This window comes from Labrus mixtus, chromosome 12 (genome assembly GCF_963584025.1).
Source record: "Labrus mixtus chromosome 12, fLabMix1.1, whole genome shotgun sequence".
Classification (NCBI taxonomy): domain Eukaryota; kingdom Metazoa; phylum Chordata; class Actinopteri; order Labriformes; family Labridae; genus Labrus; species Labrus mixtus.
Window position 1 is genome coordinate 15165935 of NC_083623.1, and position 12667 is coordinate 15178601.

At 40.1% G+C, this 12667-nt stretch overlaps 1 protein-coding gene across 3 annotated transcripts in view; it reads left to right on the plus strand.

Annotated features, from left to right (window-relative positions):
• Positions 1–12667, plus strand: part of LOC132985078 (alpha-N-acetylgalactosaminidase-like) — a 423896-nt gene that overhangs the window by 329905 nt on the left and 81324 nt on the right. The gene's annotated exons all lie outside the window — the stretch shown is intronic.

A 12667-nucleotide genomic window follows, 5' to 3' on the forward strand; every position in this document is an offset into this window, starting at 1 on the left:
AGGGGGGGATGAGAGGAAGAGGAGGAGGAGGAGGAGGAGGATGACAGAACAACAAGAGCAGGTGAGATGGGAAAAAAATCAGATTATAAAATGTTGTAGAATAGATGAGAGGGAAAGGAAGACAGGTCTGAAAGAAAGTGCAGAGAAATGATGAGTACGGAGGGAAGGTGAAAGAGCTGCTCACTGCCTGCGATGGCAGTGCCAGGCAGAGAGACAGAGTGCAGCACAGTCTGAGCTCTTGTGGATTAAGTCTTCTTCTCTAAGCCACACTACAAGACTGGCTCGGATGAGAGCTGGAAAAATTGCACTTCTCTTCCTCACTCATCATGAGATGCTGCTGTCACAAGAGTTAATGTGCAGGTCCACTTTCCCTCACTTCTCCCTCTCTCCCTCTCTATTTTGTAAACGCAAACCTGTCAGAAGAATCACATCACACAGGCACAGGCTTTGCGGCAAACAAACATACACACAGTGGCCTACAAAAACACTGGTAACACTGGGTGTCAGGGCTGTTGAAATATTCAGTGCAGATCCAGCAGTGGAATGTGAGCCGGTACCGGTAAAGGGTTTCCCTGACAACAGCAGCACATGGACCAATGACGCAGCGGCAGAGTGGGCAGGCACACTGTAATGTAATGCAAACACGCGCACACACGGGATGCACACATCAAACTTAACAATGCAGTGCTGGAGCTGCCTCTGTGGAAGGGGTGTGTTCTTAGAGCACATGGTATATGTCTCCAGCTCCGCCCCTTTTCTCCAATTAAAGAGCCATGAGCTGCTTGACATCCCAGAGTAGTAGTACACTGAATATGGAAATCTTTCCATTCATCTCCAGCTGGCTCTTTACATAAAAAGGACACTAATCAATCCTCTTTATACTTTTATTGCAGATTCACTGAATATATTCAGATGAGGCTCCTTTCAAATCTTATTGCTATGTAACTCAGAGACACACCGTTGAGTATATAGGTGCCATTAAAGGTAGGGAGAAATGATGGGGCAATTAAGTTGTTACAGTTATCAGAGTGCACATCAGTGGAGGCCTGTTCAATAACAGTGTAAACATCAGCCTGAACAACCATGTGACCTGCGTTTGTGCACGCTTATCTCACATGTTCAAATGCAAATACTGACAGGATTAAACAAGCAGCATGACAGCTTGAAATCATCACGCCACTAGGAAGCTGTAGCTTACAACAGGAAGGCAACAAAAGGACTAAAGACACCTTGAATGAAACCCATTACAGAGGAATACTTGCTGTGTTAGTTTAACGTTAAGATAATTTTTTGCAAAGAAATGACACCATAAAGACATTTTTTGTGCACAGTATTCACCATGAAAACATCCAATTCAAAATGTCTTCATCTATTTATCATGTAAAGGAATTCAGAACAAAACGTGCTGCTTAATCTCCTCAGGGGACACATGTGCTGATCATGAAAGAGCAATCTGATCTGTAGAATAGTGTGATGTTGTAATCCTACACTCAGACTGGAACCGAATGGGCTGGGCTACACACCCTTCCTACTACACCTATTGACTATAGAGAGAGACCGACAGGAGAACAGATGAAGAATTTTGACAGGTACATTTAAAAAAAAAAAAGGAAGGTTACACGCACACATTTACTTTTTATTCTCTTAGCAACTTCTGTTGATACTCCACTTTCAGGTTTAGGTGAAAGGAACATATTGACACATGCACACAGGCTTTATATTCAAATATACTCATTTAAAACATTTTACAAATGTAATACTTGTCTTAACTTGCTGCTCAGAACACAATTATTCACCACTGTCAACAAAAACATTTCTACAAATATTAATTACCACTTGCCAATTTTGAGGATTTACAGATGCTAATCAGTTTATCTCATTGGAGCAATAGCTTAAAACTTGCTCTTAAATGTGGTCCTATGCTGGGATATGATGTGACAAAGTTTATACTAAATTACAAATGTAGCTTTGTGACATATAGGTCTAGTATAATATTGAGATGTAGCCAAAACACATAAACTTCAACGGAACAACCCGGCATTATATGTTTTTGCTGATTTCCACAATTCCTCAACACAAGGAAATCCTGCGACCAAAAGAATACTGACAAGGTTACCAAACAGAAGGGACTATCCAGACTACAAAAAAATATTATCTTGCCATCTCAAATTGGCAAGATGATGATAAGTAGATGTGTGAAATCTGTCTGTCATTCAAATAAGTGACATTTTATGAAGCCTTAAATAAAGGGTACAGACAATGTTACAATTCAATTCCCTAAGCAGACACTTTAATCCAAAAGCAACGTACATCAGAGAGTAAGTACAACACTACCCATTCATGGACCACCACATCGGATTGTTGTGCTGTTGCTCAGCTGGGGATCGAACCCTCAACCTTCCAGTTGAGAGGCGACGACGCTACCAGCTGAGCCACAGCGGCCCCCCTCATACTGAAAGCAGCAGTAAGGAGCTAAACTTCCACACAACACCTGGTATCATGAACAAACCGACATGCGTTGTCAAAAGGTAGCGAAACCAGTTCAAAGTCTTGCTGATGTTGAGCGAGATATTATAATTTGTTTTGCCAGAGAATTTAAAAGAACAATTCAGCCAGCATTTTTTTTTCAGGCAAATGTTGAAAGTGTCAGATGTAAGAAAACAATTGGAACCACGACAGCACCTGCTTTTGCCATAAAAATGAAGCAGTTATACTAGCAGCATAATTGGAAGGTTTTCTTAAAATACACTTCCATAAGTAGTACTTAAAATGCCTCTTTGTAAGTATTTTCATCATTCTTAACCTTTAATCCCAGACTGTAAACTATAGTCTGTGTTTGTATAGCTTAACTCCAACGCCAACTTATCCTGATTAGACAAACTAAACATGTCATACTTTGGTACATTAAATACAAGCTTATGAAATAAATAAATAAAAACGTATGGAAATAGCTAAAGGCCAAGCATAACTTAAACACTGAATTTGTGATAGGTCACCCCAGTCAAACCTCAATAATAGAGCCTCTTATGGAGAAATATGTTTGAGTGGTTATTAACTAAGGCAATAAAGTTGAACAAAATATTTTAGTTTTTCACCAGCAACTCAACACATTATTGTTTTCATATAGTTATTCAGCGGCTGGGGCTCAGTATGTACTGTAGAGTCGTCGTCTCTCAACCCAAAAGGTCGAGGGTTCGATCCCCAGCTCCTGCAGCAACATGTCCGACGTGTCCTTGGGCAAGACACTTAAACCTGAATCGCTCCCACTGCTAGCTGGTTACTTTACAAAGCAACCTCTGCCATCAGTACATGGGTGTGAATGGGTAGGTGTGACATGCGGTGTAAAAGCGCTTTGAGTAGTCAGAAGATTAGAAAAGCGCCATACAAGTTCAAGTCCATTTAGACCATTCAGAAAAATAAGACGTTTGCGGCTCTGCTGGCTACATCCCATCAGTGACGTCACTGAAGGTCTTCTGCTAAAAGAAAACACCTGCTGTGTCAACGCTTAGCACAGCACCGTCACTGTTTTCAAACAACAAACTTTATGCTGAATATTCTACCCTTTTGTGATTCCGTGTTGAACTAATAAGAGGTTATAGACCAACAGAATATGGAATCTTGATTTTGGCGCCACCACTGGTGACAAGCGGATCTTTCTTTGATGGTTTTCTTGACAGAAAATAATTAGACTGCCAACAGAAAAAAAAAAAAAAAAAAAACAGTCTAACGCCATTTTTCCGTGTAGGGTTGAAATGGCATAAAACCAGATAAAAGTCTAACAAAAAGTTGCTCAAAAGTTTAATGCAATGAAGGAATGAGTGGTCATTTTACTCCCTAGGTATTAGACGACTGTAATGACGAATACCAAAGATTAACAGTCTAGGTCACAGGTGCAGACGGTTATCCGCAATTTTTATAAATTCAGGGAAATAACAAAACAGATTAAACTGTGGACAGCCACCTGTCTAAGTCTGAGGAATAAGAATAACTTGTAGCCTCAAGACACATTAAAAAGCAAGCTTCCTCTCAGACCTGTGTAGACTACATGTCCATTGATTCACCTGTCACGTCTGGAGCATTTCGACGAGTTGACGAAATGTCAGCAACAGGTGTCTGTCCCTGCACGAGGACCTCGACAGGTTTTTCAATAACAAGAACAAAGGTAAAAAACTGAACCCTCTTGTAGTTTAACACAGTTTGTGTTAAAAAACAACGTTAAGTAACCGGTTAGGTGAGTAGGTTGTTAGTTAATCCCACTCCCGTGACCGACCCGGCTCCCGGTAGTTCTTGAGAATTCAGCGTCAGCGTTAAACCCACGACAACATAAAGTGAATTCTCGGGGCAAAACGGTGATAAATGATTTAAATAGCCGCTCGTTCATGCCAAAAAAAGTTTGGTTAAGTTACTTTTCTGTCGGTAAAAACTCACCTTGGGACTCTGGAGGAGATGCGTCGCTGCCATCCTGGTCCGCCATTTCTCCTGACGTCAGCTGAAGGGGATCAACAGCAGGAGCTGGAGGGACCTGATCATGAGCCAGACCTGGCACCCTCCCACGGACAGGTAGGGGACGACACGGGCTACTAACTAATCGCATAAATACCATAAAATGATAATCCTATTTAATAATGACCGAATAACGACAGAAAACATTTTTACACACTTTGCTGGGTCATTCACACAGTCATTGTGGTCCAAAATTCACCTTCAAATCCTTTACTGTCGGTAGGCCAAGCATTGTTTTCTTGCACATGGCTTAAAGAGGCTGCTAGTTGGTTGAACTCTTTTTGAGTTATGATATTTTTATTATTTAAATAGGGTTACTTTATCAACTTAGATAAAAGGCTTGCAAGTAGGCTACATACAGGGCCTGAGGTCTGTCTATAGTATTATGCTGACATCTATTGGCAGTAAGCGTGTATGATAGGCTTGGCTATGCTATAGTGAAGTCATTGCTGTGCCATCAGTTGATCTGTCAGTCAATCCTCAAATTTAGATTCACAAATGTGTCATACCAAATCTAGCATGACAATATCTAAAAGTAGACCTTAAACATGATTCAAACAAATAGTCTAGGCCTACTGCCTACAAAATGAAGTATAAATAATAGCCCATTTAAAAATCAATCTGATGAATACAAAAAATAACAAAAAGACAGGTATGTTATAAAAGTTGTTTGATAAAACACCGCAAAGGTCTTTCAGGATTTCAGATTGGCCTACACATCCTGTACAATTATGTGCTAAATACCGATTGAAAATATTCTTAACCATTACATCTACTATAAAAAGTTTTAAATTATGCCTTATTATTCTTCAGCCAGAAACTTTAACCTGCTAAATTGAACTAAACTTGAAGAGAAACTAAACCAATAGTGTACTTTGTGTAAGTTTATATTTTGACCAGTAGGGGGAGACCATTCCTTACACTTAGACTATTTTTTTGACTCATCAAAACTACACTCATTACTTATATGGGGGTTCAATGCCTTTCTCGTGTATCCATTGATACATCAGTAAGAGGCTTAATTCACAAGATTCAGCTAATTGCAGAGCTGTAAAAAAAATTAATGAGGCATTGTTACCGGTCTTGAATATTTCAACATGAGTAACAAAAGGTTTTGATGCATCCTTTTTGGGGCATGGATTTACCACTTTAATAAAATAAACTATAATATGGCTTTTGCAATATAAATGTCATCAAGCAGGGGAGTTTCTCCTTACTATTACCTGTGAGCAATAATCCATTTCAATGAGACAATGTGCGACATGAGACAGACAAATCAAACACTGTTATTTGAACTAAACTAGCTATATTTGAGAAAGGGTTTAGTGTTTCTGGTTGAATTTATGCTAATCTCCCCCCCCCATATCGCTGCTATTTGCCAGACTGTGCAGTCTCACCCCCCCTCCGGACCCCCAGTAAAATGGCTACTGATTGGCGCACAGAAACCTGCAACCATGGCAACCAGCTGTTTGGCAATTCCTATGATGGAGGAGGTGGCGTGAAGAAGTGTTGGCCTGCAGGTATATGCACTCCCAGACTCCCAGACAAATAAACACACACATCTGGGCATCTCTATGTTGTCTAACAAGGTTGAGGCTGAAATGTGGGTAAGAATGCTGAACTGTGAACATTACTTATTCAGCACATCTAACCAAAGCCCCTCACCCCCTTCCTCTTTCCCTGATAAAACTCCTCCAGACAAAGACACCCCCTGCTTCACCTCTGTGATGTAAGTGTCTGTTTTTGTGCCTCAAATCTTTGATTCATTTCTGTTTGGCTGTTTGTGTCCAACGCCTGGAGGGTTCATCATGAGGTAGGGGGTGTTTTAGCCTTAGGTTATATTAAGGGTCATGTGTGTTTGGCTGTCTTCACATGCTCACATGATGAAAGCCTGTCTGTACTGTCTGTAATTGGATCCCAAGGGAGAGGGATGTTGAGATTCTCTCCACATAGGGATAGATCCACACAGTGTGAAGAACATATAGTGCAGCTGAAAGACAGGTAGATAGTGTAATTTCCCCTAAGATAAGATTCCCCTAACTGACTGACTTGAGGAGAAGCAGCCTCTTTACTCCTCTGTTTATTTGGATGGTTGTCTACTTATATGTTTGCATGTTCTGGTACCAGACTGAGAGCAAGGTCAGTAAGGTGGTCAAAAATCAGTAAGGCGGTCAGGGAAGTTTCTAGATTAAGCAGGCTTGTTAAGCAAACATGATCGACAATCCAGGGACAAGCGATTTTTATCTTTGATGCTTGGTTAAAGATCTTTTTGTAAGTGTGTTGTATTAGAGAGCCGCGATAAAATAATCCACAATCAGAGTTCAGTTTAGTTTCGTCAGCATCAACTTTATTCAAGAGTTTAAGATGTAAAAAGGAAACCACTCTGCTTTGTAGGACAAAGTAGTCATATTTTTTAACAATTTGTTGCAAGATGAGGAGAAAAAAACTTCATAACTGTCTTGAAAAATGATGTGATGTACTTCCATGCTCCAAACAAGAGTGTATAGAATAAATAGATCAAAGTTGCTCTTGCTTTTGCGCAAGCATTTTCCCAATATTTGATATGAGCCCCACACTTGATAAAAGGAAAAATGAGAATGCATTTTTAGGACCTCTGATGGAGGAGAATGTGTTTGATTGCGGTGAGAATGCCACGTCATTTGAATTTAAAAATGAAAATATTTCTTCTGTGTTATGACTGATTACAATGCATTCCCTGTAACTTACCTGTTATTGCAGTATTTCTTACAGCAATCTATTGCAGCTTGGCAGCTAATTATTTAGTGCTGAACAAGTGTAGGAAATCCCAGGGGTAAGGAGGATACGATGCATAGGCTGCAAAAATTCATCTCTCACCCGCTTGCTGAGACATGCTGCTGTGTTGATGATAGTAACACATTTGCACCTACAAAACACTTGTCTCACCAACACACATAAACAGATGTCAGTGTGGTGGTGATAGATGTTCACAGCTTAGCTGCAAATTTTCACAACTTACATCATCTGTTTCTTACATATTGTGCCTCACAAAAAATGAATGTGATTGATTTTTCATTAATTTAGTTCATCAGATACACTCATGATGAAACTCTAGTTATAAAGGATGAAACACAATATGTTGAGCTGCTGCTGTTTTACAACCCTCATACTGTTACAGCGCTGTATTTTCATAAATGAAAGTAGCTTAATAACTGTTAATGTGCTAACTGCACCACACAGTTCAGTTTAAACTGCAACCTCAACTTGTTTTTCACTTCGCATCCTCCTTCATTTTTTCACTTTTTCTTTAAGACTGGCTCTGTCTGGCTCTTTGTCTCCTTCCCTACTTCTGTCTCAGTCGCCCTGCGTCTTTATCCTCATGTTACCTTTTTAGGGTGCAGACAGACAGGACCATTTCTCCATAGCAACAAAGCCCTCATTTCATTGGTTTGAAGTGGGACACATGTCTCTTGCTTTGTTGTTTATTTTACTGATCAAAAGACAATAAGAAGGGGATATCCTGCCATAACCTTTACCCAGGGAGTCAATCTATGGTTTGTTATTGGTCATTGTTGTGATTCAGAAGTGGATATAGGTCATGCTGTGATGGGATAAGCTCTTAATGGGATGCCATTTATATTTCAAATAAGGGCTCAAACGAGAATAAATCTTAAAAATTGTATGCAGTTTTAACTTGTTTATCTCCTGTTAACATATTCCTGTTGTTGTTTGTACACATGTTATGGTGGCATAATGCTAATAGCCCTTTAATTATCTGTCTCTACATAATTCACTAGAACCAGATGGCGCAAAGGAGAATGATCTGAACTCACCCCCTGCAGATAGACAGATCCCCCCCATGTTGGCTAAATAGACTTGCCCTGCCTTAAGCTTACACACACACACACACACATACACACACACACACACACACACACACACACACACACACACACACACACACACACACACACATACACACAGTCAGCTGTACACTGCATGCTGTATTTAGGTATGAGATCATATACAGCTGACCAATCTCGTTCCTCTGGGTAAACAAAGAAAGAGCCAATCACAAGAAAGAAAACAAACGTCAAAAACAAGAAGCCTGCACACAAACAGGCCAGCAGACATATGGCTATTGTGACCCAAGTAAATAGTGCTATTAATTCTAAATCCATGCTGTTAATCCTTTGGGTGGTAGCAGTGGTATTGTCTACATAGTATTTAAAACAGCAGTGTTTACTGTCTGATAACCAGGCATGTATTGTGTTGAAGGCCTGAGAGCTGATGAAACAAAATGCATTAAAAACACAACATCTACAAGAGGCTTTGAATGCATCCATGCTGGATATTACCATCTCCCGGTCTGCTCTAAGGATTGCAGCTGACTGAATTAACAGTAATGAGCACTAATTGTGTATATAATAATGTTTGACATCTTTTATAGGAGAAATGTTATTATTTATGCATATCCATATAATAACCCAACCAAAGAGGTTTGGTCATGTGTTCTTTCCTGAAAATGTATAAATGATTCAGGATCATTATGTTTAATTAATTACTTAAAACTAAATAGTAAATTATTTAACTGTGGTAGAAGGTAACTAAGTCAATGAATTACATTTTATGTAGTTTTGAGGTTCTTATACATCAATCAGTTCATCAGTCTTTGTTTGCATCGTGCCAATTCACAAACAAATGTTATCTTAAGACACTTGACAAAAAGAGCAGGCCTAGACTGCACTCTTTGTTCTATTATTTACAGAGATCACATTTAGCCAACATTAGTAAAACACTCAGCAAAATTAAGCAAAGTAGCCGTAGTAAGGGACCAAAAGTTCATTTTAACAGGCAGAAAACCTTGAGAAGAACCACACAAGTATTTTCAAATTACACTGATTTATATTTCATCTACACAAAGATCCAAACAATCAAAAATGTAGTATTCACTCTGTCATAGGGATCATTTTTCTGCGTAACAAACTATCGCGACTTTAACTAGTAGAGTTAGAGATTATGTGAGTAATGCTTGCCTACTTCTAAATTAGGAAGAATTTCAATGAAGAGCTCTTACTTTTAATGGAGTGTTTTTGCCTTGCTGTACTGGTGGGTTTACACAGGTTAGAATTTACATTCTTGTCTACACAGTGAGTATTCTCCTCTTGAGTCCTAACACTCTTCCATCGACGTCGGTAGAGTAATAGAGTTATAGAGACTTTAAACTCGATCCTACTGAGTTTGCTGCAGACCGCGTCACTGAGTCAATCCAAACTCACTCAGGGAAGTAAAGCAAAGTTTGTAACAAAGTAGATGTGTTGTACACGTCTACATCCTTTTATGCTTGGAGAGCAAGAGTTGTAACATTTATGTCTGGAGAGCTGGAAAATTGAATGGGCTCAGTGTAGTGAAATTAAAGACATTTCCCACGAGATGCACGGCATGTTTTCACACACGCACACACACGCAGGATGTGTAAATGGAGCATGTGCAAGTGTATCATATAGTATTTATAAAGGTTTTTCCATGGTATTAAGGTTGCAGTAGCAGAATAAAATATTCAGTGGGAGTCCAAAACACACAATCAAGGTGGAAATGCACAGTGTTGAAACTTCTCCTGTCCTTCTTTACCAAAGCACTTATTTTGTTTCTACTACTGTTCCTGTCACACTAGATTGTTGCAGGTTTGTTAAAAAAACAGTTATAGAGAGGGGAGAGTCCTCCTTACCCATCATGCAGCAGGTCTAGTGTGCAGTATAAACACACACCAGTGATCTGTGTCATGAAGTAAACAGAACGATGCCTTCTCCCCTTCTTCTCCTTTTCTCTGTCGTCTCTGGGTGATGAGTGATGCTGTATGGCTGTATTGCCTGTCATGTGAATGAATGAGCAGGCCACAACAGCGTGACATGCCGCCCCAGCATTTGTCTCATGCAGCAGTGAAGATGAGATGGGATCTATCACCCAGATGAAGGAAACCAAAATGCGGGGGGGGGGGGGGGGGGCTGTTTGTGTTCCGCTATCGCTCATCTCTCTCTTCACCGCCCGGGTCATGTATGGTGTCTAAAAGCTGTCTTTTATAGTCTCAATCTGTTCCCCATTTTCTCTCTCTTCTGTCTCTAAAGTATTGGCGTGGAGGATCCTCCACAAGGGAGAACGGGGAAACAGAAGACGAAGAGAGTAAGGGGGGTGGAGGAGAACATAGGCTCAAGAGAGAGGCAAAATGAAGAGGGGGATGGGAAGATATAACATTTACAGTAAGGTCTGCTCGGCTATTTCACGGGACTAGATATGATGGATTGCTTCGACAGACTTCGATCTTCATTACAGATGATTAAAAATAGCACCTCCTCCCTTTTTGCTAGTCTCTTTTCATTTCATACAGCTATTCCTTTTCCTTTTCTCTGCCTAACAACTGTCTCCACTCACATCGCTGTTGATGTCCTGTGATAGCATGACCAACAACAACTCGAGGACACTGCTGGTGTGAGATGTGCTGGTGTGCAGCCAGCTGACTGAACCCCCGGCACGCTGGCCATCGCGGGGAGGAGGGGAAGCTCCCGTCTTTAACCATTCTCCTCACATTCACCTTGCAGTCCCAATTATTCAAGGCAGCGTGCACGAGCGCTCCCTGCCAGCCAGCCAGCCATCAAGCCCCAGCTGTGAAAAAGTGGGTCATGGAATTTAAAGGCACACGCCGTCTCTCGCTGGCAACGCTTCGGCTTTCAGTTCCTCGCAACACAGCAGCAGAAGCAACATTTGTGTGTGTGAGTATGAGCAATTCTGTCTCCCTGCAGTGAAATCCACAAGGCTGTATGAGAATGTGTGTCAGTGAATCAGAAGACCTTCATTATCACATTCTCTGCGGGAATAAAAGCTGTGGCACATTCACAGTGTCTCTCTCCCTACTGTAAACTGGCCTATATTCTTCCACATGACATGACCTTTAGAATTAAGAGTACATGAGATGTGCTTTTGCAGTGATGCAGTTCATTAGTATGCTTTGACAGACCATGCATGCAACTCTTAAGTCTCACTGTTTGTAATCTTTCTCAGAGCCCTCAGTGAAGCCTCTTAAATAACACTCTTAAATTTGTCTCAGAGATCACTGAACACTTTCTACCTAGCAACAGCGTACAGTAGGCTGGTAGGGTAGTCCATATGGGGCTGGACATGTCGCAGAGAAAGGCTACTCGTGCGCACTTTGAGCAATAATGTCATACCCTGATGAGCACTTTAAAGAATCAGACAGCGCACATGACTGTCCTACTAAACTACACGGCCTCACTGTATGGCACTGAGATGGAGCACATTGGAAACCACAATGCTCAGATATGCCCCTGGTGCAAAAACACACACACGTGAAGGCACACAGAAACTACACACACACACAAATCTCAACACATCTGAATACAAATGACCACCTTTAACCATCTATATAGGCACTAACCAGGAGTGTTTTTGACTATTTGAAATATACATTTTTTTCTCTTGAGAATTATACTGGAAGATTATTTATGCTTTCATATCTGCCCTTTTAAGTATGGTTAGTTTAGCTTAGCATAAATACTTAATAAAAAAAAATAAAAAATAGAGAAATATAAATATAATATAATTTGTAGAAATATACATGTTGTGATTAGTTTTCTTGTTCCATTGTCAACACAAGGATTAACTCCTCTCGCTTCTCTCCTTTAAATGCTGTAATCTTAGTTTAGCATAAACTTTTAAATTAAAAAATCACCTAACCTGTAATAAGTGAACTTGTTCCCGTGGAGAATTTAACAGGAGGATTAATACAACTCTCACATCTGCCTCTTTAAGCACTGTTAAGTTCGCTTAGCATAAAGACTGGGAAGAAAATAGGAAAACAAGTTTGTTTTTTTCAATTTAATTGAGCTTGTTTTGTCAAAAGTTAAACTGGATGATTACTTCTGTAAGCTTTGCTTAGCATAAAGGCAGGAAGAAGATGATAATACACATGTTTTTTTTCTGTATTTCATTAGTAAGAAGAAGAACTTGTAACTAGTGAGCTTGTAAGCCTGCAGTTTTCCCTGTTTATGCTTTGCTGAGCTGTCTGGCTGCCGGCTGTTATTCAGAGATTTAATTTCCAATATAAAAATGTGAGTGTTTTTTAATGTAACTCTAAGAAAGAAAGCAAGTAATGAATTTACCAGAAGTAACA